Source organism: Chrysochloris asiatica, unplaced genomic scaffold (genome assembly GCF_000296735.1).
Source record: "Chrysochloris asiatica unplaced genomic scaffold, ChrAsi1.0 scaffold00123, whole genome shotgun sequence".
In the NCBI taxonomy this organism is placed as follows: Eukaryota; Metazoa; Chordata; class Mammalia; order Afrosoricida; family Chrysochloridae; genus Chrysochloris; species Chrysochloris asiatica.
The window spans coordinates 7,609,933-7,624,044 of NW_006408641.1; the positions used below are offsets into that span (position 1 = coordinate 7,609,933).

At 41.0% G+C, this 14,112-nt stretch overlaps 1 protein-coding gene across 1 annotated transcript in view; it reads left to right on the forward strand.

Annotated features, from left to right (window-relative positions):
* The window catches only part of LOC102814613 (primary ciliary dyskinesia protein 1-like), a 140,079-nt gene that overhangs the window by 72,050 nt on the left and 53,917 nt on the right, over positions 1-14,112 (forward strand). The gene's annotated exons all lie outside the window — the stretch shown is intronic.

The following is a 14,112-nucleotide window of genomic DNA, read 5'->3' on the forward strand; positions in this document are numbered from 1 at the left end:
TCTGTTCTTTAGTCATTCCTGTTCTCTGAGTCAAATCTGTTCTTGAGATGGTCTTTAGATTTAAGTGGAATTTACTCATGGTTGTATTTTGACTCTCATGGACTTGTTTTCATTTTCTTTAGCTTCAGTCTGAACTTACATATGAGCAATTAATGGTCTGTTCCACAGCCTGCCTCTGAGCATGTTTGGGCTGATGATATTGAGCTGCTCCATGTTTCTTCTCACAGATGTAGCCAATTTGATTGCTGTGTATTCCATCTGGTGAGGTCCACATATATTGCAGAAAAAAAACTTATTTGCAATGAACAAGATGTTGGTCTTGCAAACTTCTATAATGTGATCTCCAGTGTAATTTTTGTCATCAAGACCATATTTTCTAACTAAGAAATCTTCCTCTTTACTTCCAACTTTTCACATTGCAATCACCAGTCATTATCAGTGCTTTTTGATTGCATGTTTAAATTTCAGACTGAAGAAGTTGGTAGAATTCCCCAGTTTCTTCATCATTGGCTTTAGTGGTTGGCACATAAATTTGAATAATAGCTATATTAACTGGTATTCCTTGTAGGCATATAGATATTATCCTATCATGGACAGCATTGTATTTCAAGACAGATCTTGAAATGTTCTTTCTGGTGATGAATATGACACCATTCCTTTTGAATTTGTCATTCCTGGCATAGTGAACCATATGATTATTTGATTAAAAATGGCCAATACGTGTCCATTTCAGATCACTAATGCCTAGGATATCTATCTTTGTGTGTTCCCTTTCATTTTTGATTACTTCAAATTTTCCTAGATTCGTACTTCATATATTCCACATTCATTTATTGATGAATATTTGCAATTGTTTCTTTTCATTTTGAGTTATGCCCCATCAGCAAATGAAGGGCTCAAAAGCTTTGCTTGATCCACGTCTTTAAAGTCAACTGTACATTGAAGAGGCAGATCTTCCCCAGTTGTATTTTGTGTACCTTCCAACCTGAGGGACTCATCTTCTAGTACTATATTAGACAATATTCTGTTGCTACTCCTAAGGTTTTCAGTGGATAATCATTCAAAAGTGGTCCAACTCTCCTTCTTCCTGGTCTGTTGTTAGTCTGGAAACTCCACTGAAACCTACTCACCCTGGCCTACCCTGTTGCTATTTGAAACCAGTAGCATAACTTCCAGCGTCTCAGCCACACACAAGCCACCGCAGTATAACAAACTGACAGATGAGTGATAGTTGTTAAGAGGCCAAGAGTTCTTAGGAGCTACATACTTAGGATTCTTGTCTAAAATGCCAATACTTTCATTTTCTTTCTTTTTTAAAATTATGAACAATATAAACCTTTCAGAAATAATTTTATATTTTGCATTTTTTTTCAAAATAATGATATTCTTTTAACATTATGTTGGTTTGTGGGCAATCCCAATGCCTGTCCTTGCCTTGGTCTTAGAATCCTTTTTGCTATAGGTTTTATCCATAAGTCCAGGGCCATCAGTCTAACAGGAAGCACATCCGGGCCAAAGAAAACCAAGTCCTATCCCCCGGAATGAGGACCATGTTGCTCTGGACATTGCACCCTACTTTTCAAGGCCCAAGGCACCTTCGTGCACTTTCCTGTACTGGGTGTCCAGTCTTGACTTGAGCTCTTGTCTGATAACTTCATCTCAGTTAGACTCAATGCACAACTTCTGGTAGTACCTGCCACTGTGCTGCCTAAGCCTCAAAATTCAAGTTTTAAAAGGGAACTTTCCATTTTTGGCACTTTTTCTCCAAAGGTCCCTTAGTTCCTGGCAGAAGTACTTTCTTACTAAGCTGTAAAGTGAGTGCAACAGTCCTCCTGTGAAGAGTCCTGCAGCTTCTGGGAGGCCAGGCAGATCCATAAATTACAGTGTTATTGTTGTTGTTAAGTGCCATTGACTTAACTCATAGCAACCCTGTATAAGGTTTCTGAGGAATGGTTGGTGGGTTTGAACCACCAACCTTCTGGTTAGCAGTCCAGTGCTTATCCTACAGCTCCACAAAGTGTAGTGGTGGTGGTGTGCCATGAAGTCGGTCCCAACTCATAGCAACCCTGCATAGGGTTTCTGAGGCTGTAAATCTTTACAGAAACAGAAAACCTCATTTTTCACCCATAGAACAGCTGACATTTTTGAACTGCTGACCTTGAGGTTAACAGCTTGATTTGTAATCACTGCACTACCAGAGCTCCTTACAAAGTGTAGTTGTTGTTGTTGTTATAGACCCCATAAAATGCTTCTTTTTAGTGAATAACCTCATCTCAAAATAGATGTGTTGATTATATGACTATATTGAGAAATGGAGACATATAGGGTAGGTATCTTTGGCATGTTTCACTTAAAGAAAGTGATAAATGAATGGGATCCCAAGGGATCATTGTTGTTAAGTGCCACAGAGTTGATTCTGACTGATAGCAACCCCTCTATAAAAAGGTTTCCAAGGAGTAACTGGTGGGTTTGAACTGCTTACCTTGTGGTTCACAGCCCAGTGCTGATTCTACAGCACCATACCAGGAGTCCATTAGCAGACTAAATATCTGTGTCATAGAGTCTTCCATTGTTGTGGCTGAACAGTAGTTTAGTCTTCCCAGGAAACTTAAAAGTAAATTGTCTTAAGTCCCAGGGCTTATAGTTTATCCCTTTAGAGCAGTTCTTCAGGGTTAGTCCTTGTATCTGACCTATAATAGATTAGCCTGCATTTGGCATTTTTTAATGGAGCAAATGAAAATGACTAGTGCCTTGGGAAACTCATCTCAGTGGCTTGATATCATAAGGCAATGGCTTTTTTTTTTTTTTTAAGAACTCAAATGTATCAAATGAAAGTTTTTCAAATAAATTTGTAATTTTTATTTTCCTGACTTTCTCACTTTTAAAACATGAGCTTTCCCTCTCCTTTCTTTCACTGTTCATTTTTGCCAAGCAGTAAACTGACTATTTGACAAATTTCTCATAGCTGTTAACATTTGACAATCCGCTGTGACTGTGTGCCCTGCATAGAGCTGGTGTCCTTGTTAATGGGAAATGAAGTGCATCAGGTAGCCTAGGTTACCCCTCCAACGTGCTTTATGTGTTAGGCCTGCGCTTAGAACACTTAAAAATAAATCAGCCAGGTCAAGGCAAACATTAATCTTGCTCCACAGTGTGTTCTTGTATTATCGAGTTAATGAGCTGGAGCAAGAGAATGTTCTTAGTCTAAAGCCCCCAATGAACTGTGGGCCAAACAGATATATTTCCTGATCAAGTGGGTGGTCAGTGTTTAGTATTTCAGAATATGTCATGGAGAAAAACAGCTTCCATTCAGTGGATATTCATTTCCCTGTAGAGGGCTCAACTACTTGCCATCAAGTCAATTCTGATCCACGGTGATCCTACAAGTGTTAGAGTAGAACTCCTCCATAGAATTGACAATCGCTAATTTGTCAAAAGTAGATCACAAGGACTTCTTTTCCAGGCACCTCTGGCTGGACTCACACTTCCAACCTTTCGATTAACAACCAAGCACATTAACTATTTATACCACCCAGGGACTCCTAAGGGTCACTAACCCATTGCCATCCAGTTGATTCTGACTTATAGTGACCCTATTGGATAGAGTTGGACTACTTCACAGGGAGAGTTTCCGAAGCTGTCAGTTTTTATGAGAGCAAAAAGGCTCATCATTCTCCTAGAACAACTGATGGGTTTGAATTCCCAACTTTATGGTTGTTGTTGTTGTTAAGTACCATGGAGTTGGTTCCAACTCATAGTGACCCTACACAGGGTTTCCGAGGCTGTACATCTTTACGAGAGCAGAAAGCCTCATCTTTCTCCAGTGGAACAGCTGGTAGTTTCGAACTACTGATTTAGAAACCCAACATTTAACCTACTAGGCCATCAGGGTTCCAGCTAGTAGCAGTCATTTAAAGATTTTGATTTCTCACACCCATGTTAATCACAGCACTAGTCATAACAGCAAAAAGATGGAGACAATCTGAATTACCATCAATGGAAGAATGGATGAACAAACTGTGGGACAGACACATAATGGAATTCCTTGGAACATTAAAGAACAACAATGTATGTGGGAGACACCTCATAACATGGATGATCCTGGAAGACATTTATTGTTGTTGTTGTTAAGTGCCATCAAGTCATTTCTGACTCAGCAAACTTGGATAGAGCTGAGGAGTGGCTTGTAGGTTTGAGCCACCAACCTTGCAGTTAGCAGTCCTGTGCTTGTCTACAGCATCACACCAGTACTCCTGGAGGACATTATACTAAGTGAAATAAGACAATCACAAAAGAATAAATATTGTATGAGACCACTATTATAAAATGGCGCTCTGGTGTGGTGCTGTAGGATAAGCACTGGACTGCTAACCACAAGGTTGGCAGTTCAAACCCACCAGCTGCTCCTTGGAAACCCTATATAGGGTCACTATGAATCAAAATTGACTCGGTGGCACTTACAGCTAATATAATGTCAAGAAAAGATCTTCACACAAAAAGAAACAGTTTTTATGGTTATCAGGGGAGGTAAAGGAAGGGAAGGGAAATTACTGGCTAGAGGTTAGACTTATTAACTTGGGTAAGGGGGAACTCAATATATTATGAGAGGGAGGTTGGCACAAAATGAAGAAGGCAAAGAAAGATACTAAGAGGAATCTAAACGTTAAGTGCAACTGAGGTAAATAATATCATATATGCAATCCAAGCTCTGGTAGCGTAGTAGCTACGAGTTGGGCTGCTAACCACAAGGTAAGCAGTTAGAAGCTACCAGCCCTTGTGCAGGAGAAAGATGAGGCTTTCTGCTCCTGTAAAGATTTATCAACCTTGGAACCCCTATGCAGGGTCACTATGAGTCAGAACAGAGTTGCTGGCACTTAACAACAACAACAGATACATACATAGACTTGCAAGCTGACTAGTTGTGGGAAGGAAAATAAGGCTTTACCCACAAATGTATAGACATCAGACAGAATATTTCTACATATTTTACATGGGTAAACATGCATTTACCTATGTCACAAATATATCCATGAAAATAGTAGTGCATGCAATGGGCAAAGCTGTAAAAATTTAGCCATAACCAAACACCTTGAGAGAATAAATCCCTGGGCCTGGGGTTCCAAAACATAGTTTTGAGAGACACCAGAGTCTGTTGGCATAACTTAGTCCACAAAGACAATGTTCTACATCCTACTGTGGTGAGTAGTGACTGAGGCCTTAAACGTTTTTAAGTGGCCATTTAAGGTGCAATTATTAGTCTCTCCACATCCAGAATGAGGAAAATTGAAGAAGCATGGAAACAATTCGTCCTGTGGACTAATGGACCATGCGAACTTCAGCTTCAGTGCTCCTGAGACGAGAACACTGGATGGTGCCTGGTTACCACTAACAACTGCTCTAAAAGGGATGACATTAGAAAGCCCTGGATAGAGTGGGAGAAAAATGTAGAACAAAACTCGAAATCATAAACAGCACTGGGTCAGAGAGAGACCGATGAAACCCCTGGCACAATGTTGTTGTTGTTGTTGTCAGGTGCCATCGAGTCGGAATCGACTCATAGCGACCCCATGCACAGCAGAACGAAACAATGTCTGATCCTGGACCAACCTCACTACTGCTGTCACACTTGACGCCATCAGTGATGCCACCTGGCTGATGCATCTCGTTGGGGGTCTTCATTTTTTTCTCTGACCCTCCATCTTACCCAACGTGACATCCTTCTCCAGCGACTGTTCTCTCTTGACAATATGTCCAAAGTTTGAGAGATGAAGCTTAGCCATCCTGGCCTCCAAGGAGCACTCTGGCTGCACTTAGCCCATAAATAAAAAAGCTAGGGGAAGGTCCTGTACTAGAGGGTGACAGAGAAAGGGCACAGTGACAATTTAAATGAGGCAGTCAGTGAAGGCCTCTCTGAGGAGGTGACATTTAGGTGTGGCGCTGTGGGTTAATGCACTGGAATGCAAAGTTTGAACCAAAAGGTCAGCAGTTTAAGCTCACCAGCTGCTCCTTGGAAACCCTATACAGAGTTGCTATGGGTCGGAACTGACTCTACAGCACTTAACAACAACAACAACAACAAAACCCTAATGATGAGGCAAAGTTAGTCCTATGAAGAGATGTGAAAAGAGCTTTCCAGGCTTAGGGAACAACCAATGCAAAAGGCCTTGAGGCAGCAGGAGTCCGGTGTTTGAAGATTGGACCTAAAATCCTCTCCTCCCTCAGGTCTCTGCTCAAATGTCTCTTCACCAGAGAGACGTCCCACTTCCTCCTATCTGAGATAGCACAATGTGCTTCAAATGCTCCCATACTTTGCTTTATTTTTCTTCATGATATTCATGACACAACTATATTTTGTATTAATTTGTTTCTTCTTATCTGCTATACCCAATAGAGGTGTCCTGGTGTGGTGCTGTGGGCTAATGCGCCGTACTGCAAAGTTGTTTGAGCAACAAGGTTGGTGGTTCAAGCTCACCCACCGCTCCTAGGAGACCCTATACAGGGTCGCTATGTGTCAGAACCAACTCAACCACACTCAACAACAATAACAACAACATACCTGATAGAACATAAACTCAACAAATATTTGTTGGATGGTCTAATGCAAGGCCCATGTGGCCAAGCATAGTGAGCAAAGGGGGGAATACTGTAAAGCTCAGAGAAGGTAGATGGGAAGGAGGCTATTCCAAGCAGGTATGAAGGAATTATGCAAAACTTCTGTTGAGATGGAGCAAAGACCAGAGGTATGGGGCAGAAGACCTCCCATTTTCTTTCACCACTCCTTCCCTCCCTCCTTTTTCTATGTTTACTGAGCACTTACTGAGTCTGATGGTGGTGGTGGTGGTTATGTGCTGTGGAGTTGGTTCCGACCCATAGCGACCCTGTACAGGGTTTCCAAGGTTGTAAATCTTTACAGGAGCAGAAAGCCTCATCTTTCTCCCGCAGAGCAGCTGGTAGTTTCGAACTGCTGACCTTGCGGTTCACAGCCTGATTCATAACCACTATGCTACATAGGTTGTTCTAAGTCAGAACTGAGTTAACAGCAGTGAGTTTGGTTTTTGAATCCCAGTGTTCTGAGCCACTACATATGCAGGCCACTGTTGCCTCCACAGGAACACACTCAGCAGTGCACTCTTCTGCAGAGCAGACTTCTTGTCCATGCTGCCTCTGAACTTGGCCTGCCCCTGCCAGTCCCACGGCGGCATGCACACCCCCACTGCAGCAGTGTTTAGCAGCCAGGACGGGCTTTGGTGCTATGGACTTCTCTCTCTTCCTTTTCTTTCTTTATTCTTATTTCCTCCCTTTCCCCTTTTTTCCCTTTTTATTTTCCTTCCTCTTTTTCTCCCCAGCCCCCTCTATATTAATTCTTCCCCTATCCATCAGGAGCCTGCAGCATTGTTTAGTCATACCAACCACACCTACTGCCCTACTCACTACTCAAAGGTGAGTGCCACTACCTGTTCCAGCACACCTGCATCAGTGACAGACAGTGGCCAACATCCATCCAACCCACCCTCAGCAACACTATACAACAACAATCAGAAACTTGCACCTGTGTACCCAACAACAACCAAATCCACCTGGAGGTAAGTGATGAGCAACCCAGTGCTGCCAAACTAGTGGCAACAGTAGCACATAGGCCCCATCACCAGATAGATTAAAACAAAACTAAAAATTGAGGTGAAGCAAATCAATGTACGATCAACGAACACATACCATGACATCACAATGTCTCAGAGACTACAGGCAACTTCAAATTGCACACAAAAAACAGAAATAGATGGCTCAAGTCAGGGACCCAGGTGTAAATCCATCTACCTGTAGACAACTGATCTTCAACAAAGGTCCAAAATCCATTAACTGGAGAAAGGACTGTCTAACAATTGGTGCTGGTTAAATGAGATATCCACATGAAGAAAAATGAAACAAGATCCTTATCTCACATCATATACAAAAACTAACAGCCTGGATCAAAGACCTAAATGCAAAACCTAAACTATAAAAATTATCAAAATAGGAACGTTGGTGGTGCTGTAGCATAAGCACTGGACTGCTAACTGAAAGTTGGCAGTTCAAACCCAGCAGCCACGCCACATGGGAAAGAGAGGGCTTTCTGTAACCATAAATATTTACAGCCTCATATGGCTACGAATCGGGCTGCGAACCTTAAGGTCAGCGGTTCGAAACTACCAGCCGCTCCGCGGGAGAAAGATGAGGCTTTCTACTCCAGCAAAGATTTACACCCTCGGAAACCCTGTGCAGGGTCGCTATGGGTCGGAACCGACTCGACGGCACTTAACAACAACAACAACATGGTGCTGTAGGATAAGCGCTGGATTGCCTACCAAATCCATCAGCCACTCCTCAGAAACCCTATCTAGGGCCACTATGAGTCAGATCTGACTTGACAGCACTTAATAACAATAATAACAACCTTATATTGGGTCACTACAAGTCATAATCAATGCAATGATAGTGGTTTTTAAAATTTATGTCATACACTTTCAAATTTAACCAAAAAACACACAAACAGCGGATAGACTTGACAAGTGGGACCATCTAAAAATTAAATATTAATGTGCATCAAAAGAATTTTCCAAAAGAGTAAAAAGAGAACCTGCCATCTGGGACAAATTATTTGTCATAATATGTCTAACAAGGAACTAACCTAAAAAATGTATAGAAACTTCAATACATGAACACACACAAAAAACAAACAAGCAATCTAATTTAAAAATTGGCAGAGGATATGAACAAATGCCACCCAAGAAGACATTCAGGCAGCCAACAAACACATGAAAAAATGCTCACCATCATTAGCTATTGTTGTTGTTAAGTGCGATAGAATTGGTTCTGACTCATAGCGACCCTTTTTAATAGAGGTTCTGAGAAGTGGCTGGTGGGTTTAAACTGCTGACCTTGTGGTTAGGAGTCTAATGCTTATTCTACAGCATCACAGCAGAAGTCCTGGTGTGATGCTGTAGGATAAGTACTGAACTGCTAACTGAAAGGTCAGCATTTCAAACCCACCAGTCACTCATCAGCAATGCTACACAAGGTCTCTATCAGTTGGAATTGAGTCCATGGTACTTAACAAGAACAACAACATTACTAATTGCTCTGACAGGAATCATAATACAGTGTCCTGGATAAAGTGGAAGAAAAATGTAGAGTGGAGCTCAAATTCATAATAAAGATTTTACAGGTCTGACAAAGGCTGGTGAAACCCCAGAGATTATGGCCTTTGGTCACTCTTCAGGCTTAGAACTGCACTTACCCTCATGGCTTAACTTCAATCAAACAATCAACAAACAAACAAAAAAACACTGCCATTTAGTCCATTCTGACTCGCAAGAACTGCTCCATAGGTCTTCCAAAGCTGTAAGTCTTTACTGAAGCATACTGCCTCGTCTTTCTCCCACAGAACAGCAGCAGCATTCAAACTATTGATCTTTTGGTTAACAGCCCAACACTTAGCCAACTTATCCAAGCAATAGACAGGCATATAAGATGAACCGTTATACCAGGGAGGTATGGACTCCTTGGAACAATCAACTATACAAAATACAAATAACAGCATTTGTTCAGGGATAAAGTTCAGAAGGCAGGAATGGATAGGAAAAAGAGCAAATAGAAATGGTAAACACAGGAGGGATGTGGGGGTAGTGTTGCTGCACTCTAGTGTTGGTACTGCAATCAATGTCACAAAGCAAAATGTGTGTGGAATGCTGAATGAAAAAGCAGCCTGTGCTGTGAACTTCACTTGAATCACAGTAAGAAGTTAAGAAAGAAAGAACGAGAAGAGGGAGGGAAGGATGGAGAGAGAAAGAGACAGACAGAAAGAAGAGGCATCCAAACTGGCAAAGAAAAAGTAAAACTATTTATATTTTCAGATGGCATAATCCTCTAAATAGAAAATCTCAGCGACTCAATAAGAAAACTACTGTAACTAATCGAAGGAGTCAGCAAATGTGTAGGGTACAAGATCAACATATAAAAAGTTGACTTCTTCTTTACTGAAAAGAGAATTCTAAAAAGGAAATCAGAAAATAGTATCATTTATAATCACCCAGAAGGTTAAGTACTTAGGAATAAATCTAACTAGAGATATGAAAGACTTATATATAAAGAAAACTATAAAACATTACTACAAGAAATCAAAAGATGCCCATATAAATGGAAGAACATTCCATGTTCATGGATAGGAATACTTAACATTGTGAAAATGTCAATATTACCCAAAGCAGTCTACAAATATAATGCAATGCCGATTTACATTCCAACATCATTCTTTAAAGAGATGAAAAGACTATCAAGTGTATCTGGAGAGGAAAGAGACCCTGGAGAAACAAAACACTACTAAAGAAAAAGAATAAAGTAGGTGACTTTACACTTCCTAATCTCAAAACCTACTATACACCCAAAACAAAAATGGCAGTATGACTGACTACGGCAAAAATAAGCAAGCTGGTCACCAGGAAGCCATCAAGGCAAGCAATCAAGTCCCTTCAGGACAAACCCCCCTCTAAGACTGAAACTCAAAGGGAACACATGAACAGGCAATGTAAGCTTGCTGGCAACCATTTTGGTCTTCTGGTGAGTAGAAGAGGGAGAAAGGCAGCAATGAAGAAGTGGGCTGAGTTCAACCACTTTCCATAGACTCACATTGACCTGGAGATGAGAGAGAGGAGAGGAAGGGCTGGTTGGTTCAAAGTGTGGTGAGACCTGGGGACACCTGAGCCATGGAGGGCTAGAACTGAGATGAAACATCCAGCTGATATAAAGTGAGGGGAGACACACAAGAACACCCAAACTTGCAGATAGTACCTACTTGGCCTAGCCTCAATGGCTTGATAATCAGAACTTGACTAGAGGATGATTTAAAAACAAAAAAACAAGGATAAATTGCTACAATTTTATGAACTTGACCTATACTGATGGAGGTAGTAACTCAAAATACCAACAGAGAGGGAAGGAGTCTTCACATCAAGTATCAATGCTATCCCCTCTGTTTACAGGGTAGTTAGGTACAGGCAACTTAGACTTTGGCTACCTAAAATGAGGGGGTGATAAAGGCCTGAAGTGACTGGCTTACAAGGTTTCAAGAGGGAGTTTAGTTTAAGAGTGTGCGGGTGAGAAAGTGTCCCACTGAATAGTTTTCATCTTGTCTAGATCGGTCTGGTGAAAAGAGATGGGGATAAGGTTCTTATGATTCAATAGTGAGTAATTGCTATCATGAATAATTGTGACTTTCAAAATTGTAAAGGTAGAAATTTTGTAGCAAAAACAGGGGAGTGGTTAATCTTATAGTCCAGAAACAGAGAACTCTAGGACCATCATGGGGGAAAAGCACAAGCAGAATGTGGGACCCTATCCAGAGAAGCAGCGACACTAGAGATGGAGGCAGAAATGAGGACATGGAGAGAGGGAGTAGCTGATGACTCTAGATTCATGGAAAGAGAGGGACTGAAAGCTGGCAGCCAGGAGGCAGGCTTGCAGAATGTGCCCTTTGGTGGTTTAGATTATTATATATGCCTGAGTGTTTTTTAAAAATGCTAAAATGAATCTAGAGAAATATTGTTAACTAATTGATAATGGAGGGGATTATAATCATTGTAATGAAACAAGGTGTATGATTTGTTGAATGTAAAACTGATGATCTGCCCTGTAAATTTTCACTCAATTCACAATAAAAACTTTTTTAAAAAATCAAAGTAAGAATAAAAAATTCATCCTGTATTATGATACACACAAAACAAACCCTACTATAGAGCCACAGTAGTCAAAACAGACTGGTATTCAGCACAATGGCAGACACATAGACCAATAGAACAGAATTGAGAACCCAGAAGTAAATCCATCCATCTGTGAACCCATTAATTGGGAGAGAGTCTCTTTAACAAATGGTGTCAACAAAACCGGTTATCCATTTGCAGAAAAATGAAAACGTACCCATATTTCACACCATTCATGAAAACAAACTCAAGATGGATCAAGGGCCTCAATGTAAAACCTAAAACTATAAAGATCATCAAATTGAAAATAGGGACAAACCAATATAAGGTGGTGGTGGTTGTATGCCATGGAATCAGTTCCAACTCATTGAAACCCTGAATAGAGTTTCCAAGGCTATAAATCTTTACAGGAGCAGAAAGCCTCATCTTTCTCCTGCAAAACAGCTGGTAATTTAGAACTGCTGACTTTGAGGTTAGCAGCTTGACTCATAACCATTGTGCTACTAGAGCTCCTTAATATAAGGTTGGCTGGTTGTGTACCATGGAGTTGGTTCCAACTCATAGCGACCCTGTATAGGGTTTCTGAGTCTATAAATATTTATGGGAGCAGAAAGCCTCATCTTTCTTCTGCGGAACAGTTGTTAGTTTCTAAATGCTGACCTTGAGGTTAGTAGCCCAACTTATAATCACTATGCAATTAAAAATAAAAATTAACTAAACGACTGAGACTTCCCAAAAATTAAACATTTATGAACATCAAGAGAATTTACCAAAAGAGTGAAAAGAAAACCTACAGACTAGAAAAAAAAAATTGGCAACGACATATTAGACAAGGGGCTAATCGCTAAAATTTATACAAAACTTCAACACATACAAAAAGACAATTCAATTTTTAAATGGACAGATGACATGAACAGACACTTTATCAAAGAAGACATTCAGGCAGCCAGCAAACACAGGAAGGAAAACTTGAAATCAGACATTGTTGTTAAATTCCATCGAATGGGTTCTGACTTAGCAACTGTGTATGTTGTCGTTATTAAGTGCTGTCGAGTCCATTCTGACTCATAGCGACCCTGTATAGGGTTTCTGAGGGGCAGCTAGTGAGTTTGAACTGCTGCTCTTGTGGTTCAAACCAACTTTGCAGTCCAGTGTTTATCCTAAAGCACCACACCAGGACTCGAGTGATCCTGTATGTTGTTGTTAAGTGCTGTTGAGTCAATTCCAATCCATAGTGACCCTGTATAGGATTTCCGAGGAGCAGCTGGTAAGCTTGAACTACCTACCTGTGGTTCAAACAGACTTTATAGTTTGGTACATTAACCCACAGCATCACACCAGACTCCTGGTGTGGTGCTGTAGATTAATGCGCCAGAATGCAAAGCCATTTGAACTGCAAGGTTGGTGGTTCAAGCTCAACAGCTGCTCCTCAGAAACCCTATACAGGGTCGCTATGGGTCGGAAGCAACTCTACGGCACTTGACAACAGTTGCTACACATATATATATATATATATATATAAATCAGTTGCCATCAAGTTGGTTCCAACTCATGTTAACTTTGTGTGTATCAGAGTATCACACCGTGCTTCATAGGGTTTTCAAAGGCTGATTATTAGAAGTAGGTTGCCAGGCCTTTCTTCTGAGGTGCTTCCAGGTAAACTTAACTTTTGGTTTAGCAGCCAAGCTTGTTAACTGTTTGTATCACCTAAAACCAAACAGCCCAAACCCACTGACAATGAGTTGATTCTGACTCATAGCTACCCTGTAGGATAGAGAAGAACAGGTCCATAGTGTTTCCAACACTGTAAATATTTGCAGATTGCCACAGCTGGTGGTTTTGAACCACTAACCATTCAGTTAGCAGCCAATGCTTAACCACTTCTCCACCAGGGCTCATTTTGCACCAATTAGAGACATGCATCAGACTGCAAAGTCATCTGAACTGCAAGGTCGGTGATTCAATCTCACCAGTTGCTCCTTGGAAACGCTATACAGGGTAGTTATGGGTTGGAACTGACTCAACGGCACTTAACAACAACAACAAATATATAATGCATAGCCATAGAAATTTTGATGCATTTGAGTATGGTATTGGAAGAGAATATTAAAAGTACAATGGACTGCCAAAAGACCAAACAAATCTGTGTTGGAAGAAGTACAGCCAGAATGCTCCTTGGATGCCAGGATAGCCAGACTTCTCGTACTTCAGATGTATTACAAGAAGAGACAAGTCCCTGGAGATGAATATCATGTTTGGTAAAATGGAGGGTTGGAGAAAAACAGGACGACCCCAATGAGATGGATTGGCACAGTGCCAGCAGCAGTGGGCTCAAACATAGCAACAATTATGAGGTTGGTGCAGGACTGGACAGAGTTTT